Source organism: Apteryx mantelli, chromosome 2, assembly GCF_036417845.1.
Source record: "Apteryx mantelli isolate bAptMan1 chromosome 2, bAptMan1.hap1, whole genome shotgun sequence".
NCBI classification, from domain to species: Eukaryota; Metazoa; Chordata; class Aves; order Apterygiformes; family Apterygidae; genus Apteryx; species Apteryx mantelli.
This window is the reverse complement of record NC_089979.1, coordinates 77,451,112-77,467,972: the sequence shown is the minus strand read 5'-3', so window position 1 is coordinate 77,467,972 and position 16,861 is coordinate 77,451,112. Positions and strand designations below refer to the sequence as shown.

Below are 16,861 nucleotides of genomic sequence, written 5' to 3'. Positions count from 1 at the left end.
CTGTTTTTAGATGACAACAGGATAGCATTTAGCCAGCGCCAGAAGAAGTGACACTAACTGACATTCATTGACCCTTTCACTGGTTTCTCATTTGCCATTTGGCTCTTCTTGTACATGCATGTGCCTTAGAAGGAGCGTGAGTACTGTCTGAAAGAAAAAACACAGCCCTTTTGTTGCTGAGGACTGTCATGTTTTCTGTAATGCCATTGTGGAACCAAGGTCTCTCCAAAAACAAGGAATATGTTCTGTTTTCCAAATTAGGTACACATACATAGTTATAAATATGCATATATATATTTCCAGTTGCTTCCCATGACAAGGACCTGTGTATGAACAACACAGGAAATTTGTGTTCATAGTCTGGCTACATGCAAAAATGGTATGTGCGGTGATCACGTTTAACTTAAGAATTAAGGAGTTATGCTCCCAAATATAAAATTGCTAGAACATGTTCAGCTTGGTTAAAACAAGAAGCATTTAGTAAGAAATAAACCTGTCTAATGTGATTCTTACGGAAAGCTTCTTAATTTTAATTACAGGACACTTCAGGTTTTTGCATTACAACACTGTAGAAATCCATTGCTTTGAAAGGTACTTCTGCTTCAGTGAGTATCTTAGCCCCATAGAGAGGGATAAGTTGATCTGCAGTGCTGATTTTTGATCTGAGGGATTCAGTTGCCTAAACATGGCATCGAGTGCTCTTTGAGATGTGCTAGCATATCCTGCCTGACATCCAGCTGTTGCTCCTGAGTCACATCTGCCATCTCCTTTAGGCTATGCCAGGGCATCTCAGGTTGCAATAGATGCCGCTGTGTGGGCACCTGACTGGAGACTAGTGAGATCTGGATGGCTGTTCTGACCCTTGTTCCTTCCCTGCCTGGCACTCTTGATGTCTATGCTGGAGACGCCGTGAGTGTTTCATGTCTCAGATCTCATATCTGTTATTCCTCTGCCAGTTCGAAAGAGCCCTCTTTTTCTGTTTGCCCCAGTGTGAGAGAATATATACATATATATATATTTTTTAAGCTTGGCCTTGGTACCAATTTTAAGCCTGGGCTTAGTACCAGTTATGCATGGCATTACTTGTTAAGGGTTTTCTTAGGCAATATTACAGACTAGGGGCCTGATTCTGTGAGATGCAGAGAGCTTCCTGCAAGATGCTTGGCACTTGCAAACTTGCCTGAAAACTGAGGGGACTCAGGATCTGCCTGGATTAGGCTCTAAAATAATGAATTAGCTGCTTTCTACCATATCTGTCTCTATTCAAAGCCTCTTATTTTTCACTCCTCCTCCTCCTTCCCAGTGTTTCAGGAAATTACATATTTCTTTTTGACTTATTAGTCTTTGTAAGCATAAAACCATCAAGTGATCTTAGTTCATTATCATATTTTATCTGAAACAGTACAATTTACATTTCTTAGTTGACCACAAGAGGTTTAGCTAAGTGCTTGCTCTCTCCCACTCTCTTTCTATAAACCCATCTGTTTGCTCATGTCTCATATTTATTTCACACTTTGTTTCCCTTCTAGATCATGAAGCTATCTTTTTACAGCAACAAAAACATCCGTATAATGACTACAGAGACAGAAATTTATATTATGAATTGGACTCATTGTATACAACATCGGTAGGATCTTTCCTGCTGATCAGTTCTGTTGGGCAAGCATTCCCAGTGGTCCCCTGTGTTCCAGCCTCTTGGAAGCCTGAGGATTTACCTCTCTAGGAGCCTGTTTCCATAGCCCCTTCAATTTCTGTGGACTCAGCTGAAGCTAGGGCTCATGGATTATCTGTTGCAGTACAGTGTTTCTCAGACCAAATGGTGCTGCAAGTTCCTGTCACAGTATGGAAGCTTTCAGCAGCCAAATACTTATTTCATGTAGTTCTATGGGACAGAGTTTGGAGAGCAAATTTTCTTGTTGGGAAGGGGACTACATAAGCTAGAGAGCAGCTACTTGATCAGAGCTTAAGCTAAATGATCCTGTGTCAGAGTGAGCTACTGAGACTGCTGAATACATTAAATAAAATGAGGTCATTTAAAGTGTAAAATAAATAATACAAAAAGAATTATGCAGTACAAATCAGATTACATGCTTTCCTTTCAAACATCCTCATTAAGTAGCTGTCATCTACTTATTTACTGATCTTTATTCAGATTTTCAGATGCTGATATACATGTATACCTTTTACTTGATGAGAAAGCAATGTGTTATGAATTCGTATTTTATGAAATGTTACATTTATCAAAGATTTTTTAGGAGGAGGGAGAATGAAAATTATTTTTGTGCATGTTTCTCCTATGGCTCCTGTGTCTCCTATGTTAACAACAGAAGTTGCTTGTTAGCAAGAAAACAATAATAAAATAGTGAAGTTCTGTTTGGAAGTAAAGCCCTAGGATAAGTAAAATAGAGGTAGCTAAATCTGGGGTGTTCTGTTGTACTGTGTGATACAAGTACAATAGAACTGTTAAGCATTACAGGCATTGCCCCTTAGAGACACTGCTACTCAGTACTGTCGTAATGGAGGGAGAGGAAAAAGCCTTTGTGGAGACCAGGATCTAGATTCTTTAGTGGACAAGGCATACCAAATATTTGCCACTAAAAGTACAGACCTGAAGCTGAGATGAATCCTAACTTCTTTTTTTGTTTGTACCTGCAAAACTCCACTGATCATTCACATATAGCCAAACATCAAGCTTTTCTTCCCCAGCATTGCTGGTAAATAGCAACAAGAAACTGTGACCTGATTATTTAGATCAGCTTATACAACTGCAGAACACTTTCTAGGGAGTCTGCTTTGGCAATCAAGAAGCATAATCTGAAAGAAGAAGAAAAAGTGCAAAACCATTCCTACACTTGGCAGTCTCCAGCTTCTTTGAGAGCCCACTAGGGCTGTTGGCGACACAAGAAAATTAGAGCAGCTTTCCATTGCTGAAAGACGTAGGTGGAGAAATAGTCATACATAGCCTCTAAGCCTCATAATAAACTGACTGGCTACTACGCTGGTGTATCAGGTAAAGGTGGAATGAAGAAGTAAGACCTGGAGTTGCAAAGTGGGAAGAAGAAACTTACAGAAGCAAATTCCTCACCTCCAAAGGCCCAGTTCACCAACATCTCAGTCACCTTCCTTTTTCCATTGGGAATGGAGGTGCCACAGATCTATGGCCCTTTGCAGATCCAGGTGTGAGCAAAGTCATCAGGGCAGGCACTGGAATGATCCTGGAATCCATGGCATTCATGTTCAGACTCGGAGTGACACTCCTGCACAGGTATCTGACCTAATCCAGGTTTAGGATAAATAAATTCGTGTGGTTATACTGCCTTTGCTCATGTAGAGCTCATTTGTGTATCTTTGCACTGCACCACCTGATAAGTCTACCTCTAAGTAACTATGTAACATGAAAACTGACATTTGCAAGCTAGAAATAAGTGAAAAAGTCTCTCTGCTGGCAACCCTGAACTAGCCCAGATTCTGTAGTGAAGAAGTCTTAAATGCCTCCTGAACAAAGCTGTGGATTAATTACTTCCTAATTTTCCATTTTTAAATCATGAACACAACAGACAGCACGGCTCATGGAGCCTTTCTTGTGGAAAGGTAAGGCTGGGTGGCAATGAACTGAAGTAGCTCAAAAGTCCTGGCCATCTTTCTGATGATAATAAGATTTAAAACATGACAACATAGGGGAAGAAACCCAGCAGGCTTGGAGTGTACCAGAGATGCTGGGATCTGGCAGAGTGATTTATTGTTTGTAGCACTTGTAGAATAATGTACACTTTATGAGTAACAACATGTTCTTTTGCAGCATGAAAATAACTGCTCAGAAACAAAACCCTGTCAGCAGCAGTAATGCTGTAGAATGAACTCCATAGCTGTATTTTATGCTGACATTTCTGTGTATGTGCTGGCATTTCAAGTAGAGCAATGGTGAGCAATTTGGCAGGAGCTGAAGGAGCTCTAAATAGGGGAATGTTTTCACATGGAGGGCATGAACTGCTAGTCCAGTAAAATACCTGCACAAAAACAATTAGTAAATGAATAATCACCCTGAGCATCACCCAAAGGCCTGGATTGTTTCCTTAACATTGGTATTATTTTCTTACTCCTTTCATTGTCCCAAGAGCTCAGCTCATTCAGTGTTTTTTATAAGCAAATCGGATCAAAAACCTCTAGACAGGTAGGACTGCTGTTAGTACTGAGCATCTCAAATTTCTGCTGCTCAAGCAGTTCTCTAGAAAAGTTATGCCTGAGTGTGTGTTCATGACCTCTGGTCTACCAACATTCACCAGCAAGATGTCAGTGAATTTTTTCATCTATTGCACACATGATTAATTAGCCTGTCAGCCTACCTCTTGCATTGGCTCCAGTGTTTTGGAAACAGGTGATGATTTTTGAAGGATTCAGCTTGATTGTTGAAGATGTTGCTCATAACTGGGGCAGTCATATTTTACTTGATTTTAAAGCCATCATGTTCACTGTGGAATCCACTCATTGCTGCTGCATTGCTTAGAAAAGTCCATCTAAAGTACATGTTCCTAGAGAACATGGTCTTAAAAATTAACTTTAAAAAGTGACAAGTGAAATGCAAACCTCCTTGCTCTACAAGCTGCCTGAAATAGAAGCATAGAAAGAATGAAAATTTTTCTAATTCTTTCCATTCATTATTAAACATTAAAATCCAATTCTGATAACATTATCAGATGATTCTTTAAGGGAGCAAGCATGTTTAGTGAATTTAAGGGTTTCTCGGCTGAATGCAACAATGGGGACTGGAGGCAGAGGGAAGTGGGTTGCTGCTGAGAGGAAATGCAAAGATACCTTGGAAGCTTATAGGTCATTTTTGTCCTCTTCCATGGCAGGGTGAGAGCATGAGAGGTGCATCTGTACTGCAACTGCTACACAAACTGCCAAAGGCCTCTGCTATCACCTGTTTGAGGAAAAAAATCCAAACAATCTTTTCTGCTTTCCCAGGACCCAAAAGCCTCAGTGCTTCTACCCCCAAACTCTGGCTTTACCCAGTTAGCTTTTGTTAGGAAGATTGATGTTGCCAGTGCAGGCATCTGTCTAGGAGGAATTCAGAATAGAAGATGTTATGAAATTGAATAACATTTCAAAACAGAATTTTGTGTTAAAATTAATACAAAAATAAGTACATAAGGGATACCTTGCTAGTTATATTATTCATTTTCATATTTAATTCAGCAAAAAAAATAATTTTTTTAATTTACTTCAAGCTGCCGCAGAATTTCTAGTTCGCTACACCTGAAAGCTGCAAAATTTAGATAGTCCTTGCTAGCTACTGACTACATGGGTTCTTGCAGATAGTATGGAAGAGAACCAAAGGGCCCTAGAAGCTTCCTACTCGAGGCAGGAGAGCATATTAATTGTGAAAATGAGACTTGTATACTGGGCAAGATCTGGAGAACCTGCTAATTTAAAGACATGTCTGGAAGACAGGATTCCTGAATTCTGCCCCCATTGCGTAGGACAGACAATGCTCCCTGAATAAGCAGCTGTTATTAACGTTTTTGTCATTATTGCCAATGTTGAGTATGTGGCAACAAGCCTTATTTGGAGCTCTGCTGTAAACTTAAAAATCCCTCTCTGTTTAGAGGTCAGCTCATCCAAGATCTCTGAAAACTGCAGCCTTTTTTATATTGTGCTAAAATGCATGTGTCCCTGTGAGTACAGGTAGGGTTATTTTGGCAAATAAGGCGGAACTGAGCAAGGAGTTCTGGAGACAGAAGAGTTCAAAAACAGATTTTCTTTTTTAATGTTGACAGATTCTTCTAGTGTGCATGTGCCTGCATATAGGCATACAGGCCAAATGGTTAAAATAATGATTCAATAGTGTACAAATGGGTTCAATTGCTTGATATTTAAGCTGCGTAGTACGTGGGAATGAGCTACCTCAAAGGGCAGTGCTGAAATTCAGAAACAAGTTTTGCTCTTGCTATAGGCATGTGCCTAAAATTAATGGCTTAACTGGTGTACGTGCAGTCTGAGAAGTGGAAGAGCTTTCAACTAGATGGTTTCCTCTGAAATGGGTACCTCGAAGGGCATTCAGTAGAACTTGTTTCTGCCTTGCATTCTGTGAACGTTGGTTTTGAATTTCTTTGTCAAACATTACGAGTGGTTGGAAGGCATCTAACTCCAGCCTTCGTTTGTTAGTGTTTTCTTCTTGGAGGGAAAGGAGGTGTAATCTGAGCACAGCAGAAAATGCAGAAAACACTCATTCTCACGAATCACTTGAGCAAGATGGCTGGTAAGGAAGTGAGAGAGGGAGGAAGGGAAAGAGGAAGGAGATTGGGTCAATGAAGAGGATAAACAGAGATGGGATGCAGGGGCAAAGAGCAGAGAATCTGGGAAAGCTTTGTTTGGGTTAAGGGCACGGGGAAGGGTCACTATGTGGTTGAATTAGGGCAAACGGGAGAGTTCAGGATGAAGGCAGTTGTCAGCTCCACCTTCTCCTTTTCCTTGTGGGCTTGGATCTGGTGGGTCCTGTCCACCTGGAGTTGTTTAAATTCCCTTCCGGCTCCCCCAACAGTGTAGGATTTCAAGCATATGTACTTTTTGGCAGGCTTACCTGCCTGTTCTTCCCGTCTTCCCTTTGTAAGATGAGTTCTAAGGTTCCCTGCTCTTTCGGCCAAGATTTAGAGGGCAAGATGGGCTTACCATTTCAAGGCATCTCATCCTTCTGCCTGAGCATATTTGGGTCTGGGGACCTTCTTCCAGTCCTGACATGAGTCCAAAATTGGGACCCACCATTTTGGAAGCATGGATCCAGACAGGTAATGCAGAGACTAGAGTGAATAGCTGAGAACAAGCATACTTGATGCCTGTGTTGGAGGCTGTGGAGCACTGGCATGGGAGAGTGGATTGAAGTTAGTCCCTGGGATGTACCTCTGTTGGACAGATATGTTTGTTTCCATAGGGAGTTTCATTCAGCAAAACACAGAGCACTGAGCACTGAGGGTGAATGGGCTGCTTCAGTAAAACCACAGTGGCAGCTTTGTCAAATATCAGGTATCTTTAGGTTTAGGCTTTAGGTTATCTTCCCCCCCATTTGTTTTCCCTTCCCTTCTGGTAGGGCCTACATCCTCTCTTGAACTTATCTACCATAGCTGGATGAATGGAAACTATTTTGGTGATAGTTTTTGGTCCCCTGCATGATTTCTCCTGCAGGACTAGATCCCTTGATTTACTATCATCTTTTCTGTGGTGTCCATAAGATAAATTGTCTGCACTGGGCTTGAATGAAAAGCAGATTCTCTTAAGAGTTGGGGGATACTTATGCTATATAACTGTAGGCATTTAATTTAAGGGTCAAAATTAAGAACACAGGCCACCCCATAGAGCGAGTGGACAGACAGTCACTCTTCCAAAAGCATGCTTCAGGACATAAAGGTTGAGAGTTTACTTCTCCTCACTGACTGCTGATCACTCCAACATTAGGCTGCTAAAATGTGTCTGGTCAGAAGGCATGAAAATGCCCTCTGTGTCTGTAGGAGACACTTATATATTGTAATGTTTTGACATCAACACAAAGACTAATTCAGTCACCTTTGGTTTTGTTTTACCTTCTCTGTTTCATTTCCATCCTTCCTATGCTTGAATCATACATGGTATTTTTCTTCCATCCCATTCTTTTTCACTCTTTTCTTTGTGTCTCTGTTCTGTTTTGTCCATGTTTAGTATTCTTACTGATCAGAGAAATGAGAGCACTGGGACTGCAATCTCTTTTCCCCATGAATCAAGGGAAAGACCCTTCTCCCTCTCCCTCTCCCAGGGCTTGAAATAATAGAAAGAGTGATTGGGAGATGGATTGTCATGGGGTAGGTTCAGTTTGCAACAGTTGTTTATCTTCCCTATCTTACCCATTTTTTCCTCTGTGCTGGGTGGACATCCTACGTAAATGGCTGAATTTGAAGATTTCACAATGTGTTAAAATTTGGAGTACTTCTACAATATATTTCAGTAAAGGGAACTGACTGTATCCTAAGCAATAAAAAACTAGCAGAACCTAAAAGATTAAAAGTTTTTCCCCACAGAATTATTATTACTTATAATGGGAACATATAGGAACACATTCAAACACCTAATATCCATTCATATGAACCTGTGAATGGCCCCAAAAGGGACATAAGGACAGATACACCCATCCATTTATTAGGAAAAAAGCCCAAGCAAATCATCATGAACATCTGGATGTGAAACTGGGCCAAGAGTGGCATCACACAATGAGACTTTCTAATTTCCAGTTAGAAAACCAGTTGCTACATTTTGTACTAAATCAAGCATATTAATCATCTGGGTGGGAAGCTGCTAAGTATAGAATTGCAATGATCAGTAGGACAGATCAGAAAGAGAAGATACTAGTATCGGTGTTAGAGAGGGAACAGAACTCATGCTGAAAATGGCTTTCCTCACTGCAGTGATACACAGATCCACCAGAACACCTGAATCATAATTCTGTAATTTGCAAGGATATGGTAACTCATTAGGTTTTTCACGCTTCTGATTTTGGCAACAGAAATGAGACAATCTGTTTAATTTCCTGGGTGAGAGGAATAAACAGTGCTGTTTTAAAATATTACACAGTCTGTCACTTTTGCATGTGACAGTACCATTCACTTAGGCCAGCTGTGGGTGCAAAATCATGACCAGAAACAGATATTTAAAAAAAACCTCGATTTCAATGATTGGTTATTCTGAAATATATCAGTTTAAGGACTGGAGAAGAGTACATTGTAAAAGTATTCTGAATTTTAACACATTGTAAAATCTTCAAACTTGCTATCCTGAACAAAATTCTCTAATTTTGGGGAGAATGCATTATCTAACATGGCTACCTTCCCCTACCATGCAGTAGAAATGTGCAGATAACTTTACAGAAACAATAAGCAAATACTGTTTAAGGTACAAAGAGAAGTGGGCAGCAAAAGTTCATGGAAGAGCAGAGAAAGGTTGTTTTGTGTTATGGAGATACAGGTAAGAATCCCATACTTTCAGGTATTTAGTCAGACCAAAATTCTGATTTTTTAGGATTCTCACAGTGATAATACTTTCACTGTACATCTCTAGCAAGTGCAGTAACACTAGATAACTCAATATCTGTCTAATGGAAACAAATAGCTATGGACACGTCAGAATAATTAGTGTTGAGTCAAGTTAATTTGATTTGTTCATTTAACAAATTGAATTGTTTCAGCTAATTACGTAGCATGGCATAAATGCGATGAGGGATGTTCAAACAAGAAACCTATTCCTTTCCCCTGCCTTCCCCCCCCCCCCAAATTAATGAAACTGTTAAAGAAGATGTCTTCTCAGGGTGTGCTAACAGTGTCCAGCTTCACGCACTGAACTTTGCAATATCTGTTATGGTGCAGCTCTTCCTGGGCTTCCTGCTTGATTGACTGATGCGGCATCCTCCCCAGCACTAAAGTATTCTCTGGAGGAACCTACCGTAGCTACTTTCCCCTGCTGCAACTGGAGCAGCCTGCCTTTCTCCAGTAGACAGGGATATCTGAACTAGGTGCATAAGATTGTGTCCCTACCTCCCATAATTATGATGAAGAAATGGACAAAATAAAGGACAGTTCTAGTGCTGTTTCAGTTTTTTGGGCTATCACCTCTTCTAAGTGGAAATGATAATGGCTTAACAGGTTATGAATATTGAAGTCTATTGATGATAAGTAGAGAAAAATGTAAAATTCAACTTTTCTGGAGTTATATAGAAAATACTTTGAGTGAAATTACCCATCTCCCTTTTGTCCTCTGCAGTATGTCCTTTAATAGTTTGTAATAATTTCACTCTGTTCTAATTTAGATTTGTCCTTGAAAGTTTTGACATATAAAGCTGGCAACATGTACAGCAGCCAAATTATTTGCATGTCTTTCTGATTTTTTGAAATCTAAACTCTTTTCAAAACTATTTTTAGCACTAATCCCTTTACTTCAGAGAACTTGCAGAAGAATGTTTTAGATGTTTCTGGTTTAACCAGTGTTTCTTTGTCCCACTTCATTCCTTATGAAACAGCATTTTCATGACATAAAGGTAGCAAAGCACCAGGCTGAGTTCAGACCCTGGTTCTGCTTGGTGGGTTACAAATACACAGTAAGATATTTCTTGCTTAGAAAACCTGAAATAAAAACTGGAAGCAAAGTGTGAGAGAAATGCTGTCCATATTGTTGTATAATGATACTTTAACATAGGTTGGAGAGCTGAGTTAGTGTTGAATCTGTATTGCTGTGATTGACCTCTTCTCAGTTTGTTTTGCCCAAGTTTTGATCCCCTGTTGACCTCACTGCATGTCTTGGTGTGTACTTTGGTTCTCCTTGGACACATGTGGAATGGTTCCTTTATCAAGGAAACTTAAATGCAGTCATGACACTGTTACCAGAGGTAGTTTAATGCAGCCTTTAAAGATATGAATGCTCTGTCCATATGGAAAAGTGTCAGGCCATGCAAAGATGCCCATGTAAAGTCTAAACGGGTTATCTTGAGGGCAAGAAGCAGTAGAATTGGCTGGTGTGGTACTCTAACTTGGTTAATACAGCCTGTTTTTGCATATATAATGATTAAGTAGAGTGCCATATTCATGTTCTGTGTGGACAAACTCAAAAGCTAATCCCCACAAATCAGGAGGAAAGCGTGGGTTTTTTGCTAAGCTGTGTCTATTTTATTGTTTCTGTATTTTCCCAGTCTCTATCTCTCTCTTTTTTTAATCTGTGTATTGCATCCCATCTCTTCTGTGTTTTGTAAGCCTCTGGGGCACTGCTGTCCCTGCTTCATGCCTCCATAGTGCCTGTCAGGGACTCATACCTGGGATTCCAGGTTCTACCAAGATGTAGTAAGTACAAGAGTAACCTCAATCTCCTGAATCTCTTCATCCAAAGCATTAGCTGTAATACCACCAAATGTATGATCAATTGCATGTATGAGCTTTACTACTAAAATAATTGCGTGCACTGTAAATTATAAATCATGGCACAGTAAGATGTGGGAATTGCTTTGATAATAGGCAGCAGTGTCAGGTTCCAGCACGTCTCTGACAGAAAGTAGCTGAGCACTGCAGAATGGATTCACTGACTAAACTCTCTCTGCACTTCAGAGAAAACATCTTGTGTTCATCCTAATCTATGTTTCATGTCTGTGACTTTAAATTATGATTTAAAGTGCTCTGTCAGAGCATGTTTCATTTCACAAGAAAACTTTTAAAACATTAATTAGTAAAAAGCCTCATGCCTTCCTCTTGCTACCATAGTATGAGTGTAAACCTTCAGAACCTTGTAATTTAGGGCAGCAGTTAAAATGAGGGTGTTCCTGAAATCATAGAATCACTGAGGTTGGAAAAGACTTCCAGAGATCATCTAGTCCAACCCCCTGCTCAAAGCAGGGGCAACTGGAGCAGGTTACTCAGGACAGTGTCCAGCCAGCTTTTGAATATCTCCAAGAATAGAGACTTCACAACTTCCCTGGGCAACCTCTTCCAGTGTTTGACCCCCTCACAGGCCAAAAGCTTTTTTTCTTACATTTAAGTGGAATTTCTTGTATTGCAATTTGTGCCCATTGCCTCTCATTGCCTCTCATGGCCTTTATCTTGCACTGTGCACCACTGAGAAGAGTCTGTCACTGTCTACTTTACTGGGAGTGAAGTTTGTTTTTTTTTCCAGTCTACAGAACCTCTTCCAGTCACCAGGACCTTTCAAAGATTATCAAGAGTGGCTTTGCAGTGACATTGGCCAGCTCCTTCAGCACTCGTGGGTGCATCCTGTCAGGGCCCATAGACTTGTATATTTCCAACTGTTTAAATGTTCCCTAACCTGATTTTCCTCCACCCAGGGTAAGTCTTCCTTCCTCCAGACTTTCCTTCTGGTCTCAGGGGCCTGGGATTCCTTAAGGCCAGTCTTACCAGTAAAACCAAAGTGAAGAAGGCAGTAAGTATCTTGGTCTTCTCCATGTCCTTTGTCACCAGGTCCACTGCACCATTCAGCACTGGGCCCACGTTTTCCCTTGCCTTCCTTTTGCAGCTGGTGTACATGTAGTTCTTCTTGTTGCCCTTCGCATCCCTTGCCAGATTCAACTCCAGGTGCGCTTTGGCTTTCCTAACCCCATCCCTGCATGCTCAGACCATGTCTCTGTAGTCCTCCTGGGTCACTTGTCCCTGCCTCCACCTCTTGTACACATCCTTTTTATGTCTGAATTTAGTCAGGAGCTCCTTGTTCATCCCTGCAGGCCTCCTGCCACCTTTGCTTGTTTTCCCGCATGTCAAGATGGACTATTCTTGAGCTTGGAGGAGGTGATCCTTGAAAATCAACCAGCTCTCCTGGACCCCTCTTCTCTCCAGGACTGCTTCCCCTGGGATTCTTCCAAAGAGATCCCTGAAGAGGCCAAAGTCTGCTCTCCTGAAGTCCAGGGTTATGGCCCTGCTAGTTCCCTTGTTCCCTCCCCTCAGGATCCTGAATTCCACTGTCTCATGGTCACTGCAGCCAAGACTGCTCCTTCCCTTCACATCCCCAACCAGTTTTTCCTTGTTTATGAGGCCCAGCAGAGCCCCTCTCCTTGCCAGCTCCTCAGTCACCTGTGTCATTGTATCATCAATGCACTCCAGAAACCTGAATTGCTTGTGCCCTGCTCTGTTGTCAGTCCAGCAGATACTGGGGTGGTTCAAGACTCCCATGAGGACCAGGGCCTGTGAAAGTGAAGCTTATTCCGGTTATCTGAAGAAGGCCTCATCTATTTCACAGAACCACAGAATGGTTGAGGTTGGAAGGGATTTCTGGAGATCTAGTCCAACCCCCCTGCTCAAACAGGATCACCTTGACCACATTGCCCAGGACTGTGTCCAGACAGTTTTTGAATCTCTCCAAGGGATGGAGACTCCACAACCTCTCTGGGCAACCTCTTCCAGTGCTCTGTTACCCTCACTTAAGAAGTTTTTCCTTATGTTCAGATGGAACTTCCTGAGTTTGTGCCCGTTGCCTCTCCTTCTATCACTGGGCACCACTGAAAAGGTTCTGGCCCCATCCTCCCTACACCCTCCCTACAGATACTTATAGGCATTGATTTGATCCCCCCTCAGTCTTCTCCAGGCTGAACAGGCCCAGCTCTCTCAGCTTTTCCCCATATGACAGACGCTCCAGTCCCTTCATCATCTTAGTAGCCCTTTGCTGGACTTGCTCCAGTAGCTCCATGTCTCTCTTGTATTGAGGAGCCCAGAACTGGCCACAGTACTCCAGATGCAGCCTCACCAGGGCTGAGTAGAGGGGGAGAATCACCTCCCTCGACCTGCTGGCAACACTCTTCCTAATGCACCCCAGGATACCTTTGGACGCCTTTGCCACAAGGACACATTGCTGGCTCATGGTCAACTTGTTGTCCACCAGGACTCCCAGGTCCTTCTCTGCAGAGCTGCTTTCCAGCAGGTCAGCCCCCAGCCTGTACTGGTGCATGGGGTTATTCCTCCCTAGGTGCAGGTCTCTGCCCTTGCCTTTATTGAACTTCATGAAGTTCCCCTCTGCTCATCTCTCCAGCTTGTTGAGGTCCTTCTGAATGGCAGCACAGCCCTCTGGGGTATCAGCCACTCCTCCCAGTTTTGTATCATCAGCAAACTTGATGAGGGTGCACTCTGTCCCTCCATGCAGGTTATTGATGAAGAAGTTGAACAAGACTGGACCCAGTCTTGACTCTTGGGGTGCACCAGTAGCTACAGGCCTCCAACTAGACTTTGTGCCACTGATCACAAGCCTCTGAGCTCTACCATTCAGCCAATTCTCAATCCACCTTACTGTCCACTCATCTAGCCTGCACTTCCTGAGCTTGCCTATGAGGATGTTATGGATGATTTCCTCCTTGTGAATCCATGCTGACTACTCCTGATCACCTTCTTGTCCTTCATATGCTTGGAAATGGTGTCCAGGATGAGCTGCTCCATCACCTTTCTTCCTGACCAGGTGTTCTGTAGCAGACACCTGCCACAACATTGCCCATTTTGGTCTGTCCACCAGTCCTGACCCCTAAGCCCTCACCTGGCTCATCATCTATCCCTAGGCAGAGCCCCACGCATTCCTGCAGCTCTCGCATATAGGGCAACCCCCCTTCTTGCTGTCCCGGCCTGTCCTTCCTAAAGAGCCTGTAGCCAGCCAGGGCAGTGCCCTGGTCATCTGAGTTATTCCACCTCGGTCTGCAGTCCAAAGGAGATTGTGGCCCTGCAAATGCTCACAGACCTCTAATTCTTCCTGTTTGCTCCCATGCAGCAGCATCAGTGCATGGGCACTTCAGAGGCACCAGCTGTGCTGGTTTCCCAGAGGAGCTACCGGAGCTCTCCCTGCCATGCTGTCCTTTCGCTGTCCTTTCGGCACTTCCCATTTATATGCATACACCTGAGACGGGCCCCATTCAGCTCTTATGAGGTCTCCTGCCCACATCACCTGCACCCTTTGCTTACCAACCCGGGCCACCACTTCCTCACTTGTCTGCGGGTTGTCACCTCTCTGCCCCATTGTCCCCAGTTTAAAACTCTCCTCACCAGGTTGGCCAGGCTGTTGGCAAAGATGCTTTTGCCCCATTTTTCATTCCTACTCGAGGCAATTTTAGACCAATGAAGCCATATGCAAAGCCATATATGACTTAGATGCAAAAAAGGCTGATACAACAGGGGATGATGAAGAGTGTTTTTGAGAAGAAAGGTGGTGAGAGATAAAAGGCAGTAAGTAGGGAAGTAGCTCCATCTTAGTCAATTAAAGTAATTCAAAAGAAAAAGAATATGAAGCAGTTTGCACTTCTGAAATTTATTTAAACTCTGATAAGAAATATCTGTATTTTAAAGATCTCAACTGTGTGCTGTTAACAGAATGTGACTAGACTTGTGTGTGTGTAGACACACAGATATGCATACATGTGGATAGCAAAAGAAAGTACTTAATGAATAAAAATTATTCTTTGATTCTGTTTTAAAAATAAAAGAATCCACAATGTGTATAACCCACCCTATGTATGATCATCAAACAGAAACATTTATACAGCATTTCTCACACAGCGTTTTTAAATGATGAACACCAAATGTAGAGTCAAATTCTGTTCTATGACCTTGCAAGGGACAGCTTATCGCAGACTGTGTTTTAACAGTCTTTCTTACACCCATGTGCATGATTAAATGGTAGAAATGCCAATTGGATGATAATGTAGTATCATTTCTGGAAGTATTGGCTTTTAAAGTTAATCTTCAATGGGATGCTTTACTGTAGGCATGGGAATGCATTAGATAACCCTGGCATGCAGAAAGTATTTTAAGACCCACATAATTTTGAAACACCCTTTAATATTCAGTGAAGGTCGTGATACATTCCATTTACATAAGATCAGAAGCAAACCTTCCAGGGTTATTTTACTTCTCAGGATAGATGCCAAATTGGTAGCCCACAGTGACGTCTTTTGTTTTTCTACAGGAGAGTTAAAGTGGCAGTACAAGCTTTTCCACACTGACATCTCAGTCTTGTTGTAAAGCGATCACCTCACAAAGGTGCCAAGGAGAATAATATAACTCTATTCAAATACTTACCTTTTAGCTGGGATTTTCAAAACAAATGCTGACAGGTAATAACGTGTGCTATTATGGATTCTGGGATTTTGGAATGTTTGACTACAAACAAGACCAAGATCAGAAAATCCTCTCGAGTTCCTAAATTTCAACTCTCTGGTGCTGCTAGGACTGTCCAGAATCAGCCTGTTTAACTAAAGGCAACACAGTCTGCACCTACTTCTGTTATCAATTTCTATTTATCTATTAATGATACAACAGAGTTTGAATAGATGCTTCCTTAAGCTTTACATTTAATCAACATCATTTTTATATCCACAAAAAAAATGTTGACCATTTGTAATTCAGAGATTTGGAAATGGAATGGTGTAATACACAGTGTACATACAGGTTTCCACATTGAGTTAGCTGCTTATTTCTCTTTGCTCTGGAAGAAGCACATATAACATTAGATTCAAAATAATTCCGTGAAATATATCTGATCCCTTTATGCAACAACCTGCTACTGGGGTGAGAGGAGAAAAGCAAATCCTGACCTTGATGTCAAAATGATGTAAATTACTTTTCATATGTTGACTTGGGTAACAAGCGATGCATGAAAACAAAAGCACAATGCCCAGAGTAGTGGCAGTGAATATTTTATCTTACTGACAAAAAGCAACAAGAGACTAAATCCTTAAAGCATATGCTGTGCTGACAATGTCCTCTCATTGTGACAGTAATGGTATTTGCGATCCCAGCTGCACTCAAGCCTGTGCTATAAAAGCACCCATTTCTCAGAACGCATGTTGCTACCACTTACTCTTTGCTGGCCCTTAGCCAGAGGAATGAGCTGTGTTCTGTTGTTCATGTTGCCGTGTATAAAGGGATGTTTAAACAATTCTTTTTTTGCCCTAAATGAAACTGGAGACCTTTTGACATCATTAGTGCTTCTGAAATCTTCACAGTACCAAAAAGTAACTTTAGGTAACTGAACACGCCTTATTTTGTATATAAACCAGCCTTTCTCTGGCTTTGTACAAAGATACAAACTAAATGCCTTTCTAACATTGGGGAGCTGGAGCTGCACCCAAACCTAGAAGCAGGAGTCCTATGGCTTTTGCGAAGCCATACCCTTCTTTGCTTAGTGGGTTCTTAAGGCAAGTAGATTTTCTGATTGTGTCCCTCTGTTTGTGCTGTGTTCGTGCTGGAGCACACACCTATAATATGGAGTATAGAATGTAATTTTGCTGTGATTCAGTAGACTGTAGCTAGTGAAAATATTTAGAGAGTGACTCATGACCTTGACTAACAAGCATTCATCATTTTTTGTTGGAGATTGTTTT

At 41.8% G+C, this 16,861-nt stretch overlaps 1 protein-coding gene across 3 annotated transcripts in view; it reads left to right on the top strand.

The window, feature by feature from the left end:
• Window positions 1-16,861, top strand: part of KCNG2 (potassium voltage-gated channel modifier subfamily G member 2) — a 59,649-nt gene that overhangs the window by 17,623 nt on the left and 25,165 nt on the right. The window contains exon 1 of one of the 3 annotated variants that reach the window (XM_067290943.1): window positions 3,008-3,265. The exons of the other annotated variants lie outside the window; for them this stretch is intronic. The gene's annotated coding sequence lies outside the window, so the exon portion shown is untranslated. Of the gene's footprint in view, window positions 1-3,007; window positions 3,266-16,861 lie in introns of those variants that run through there. 3 annotated transcript variants of the gene reach the window in all.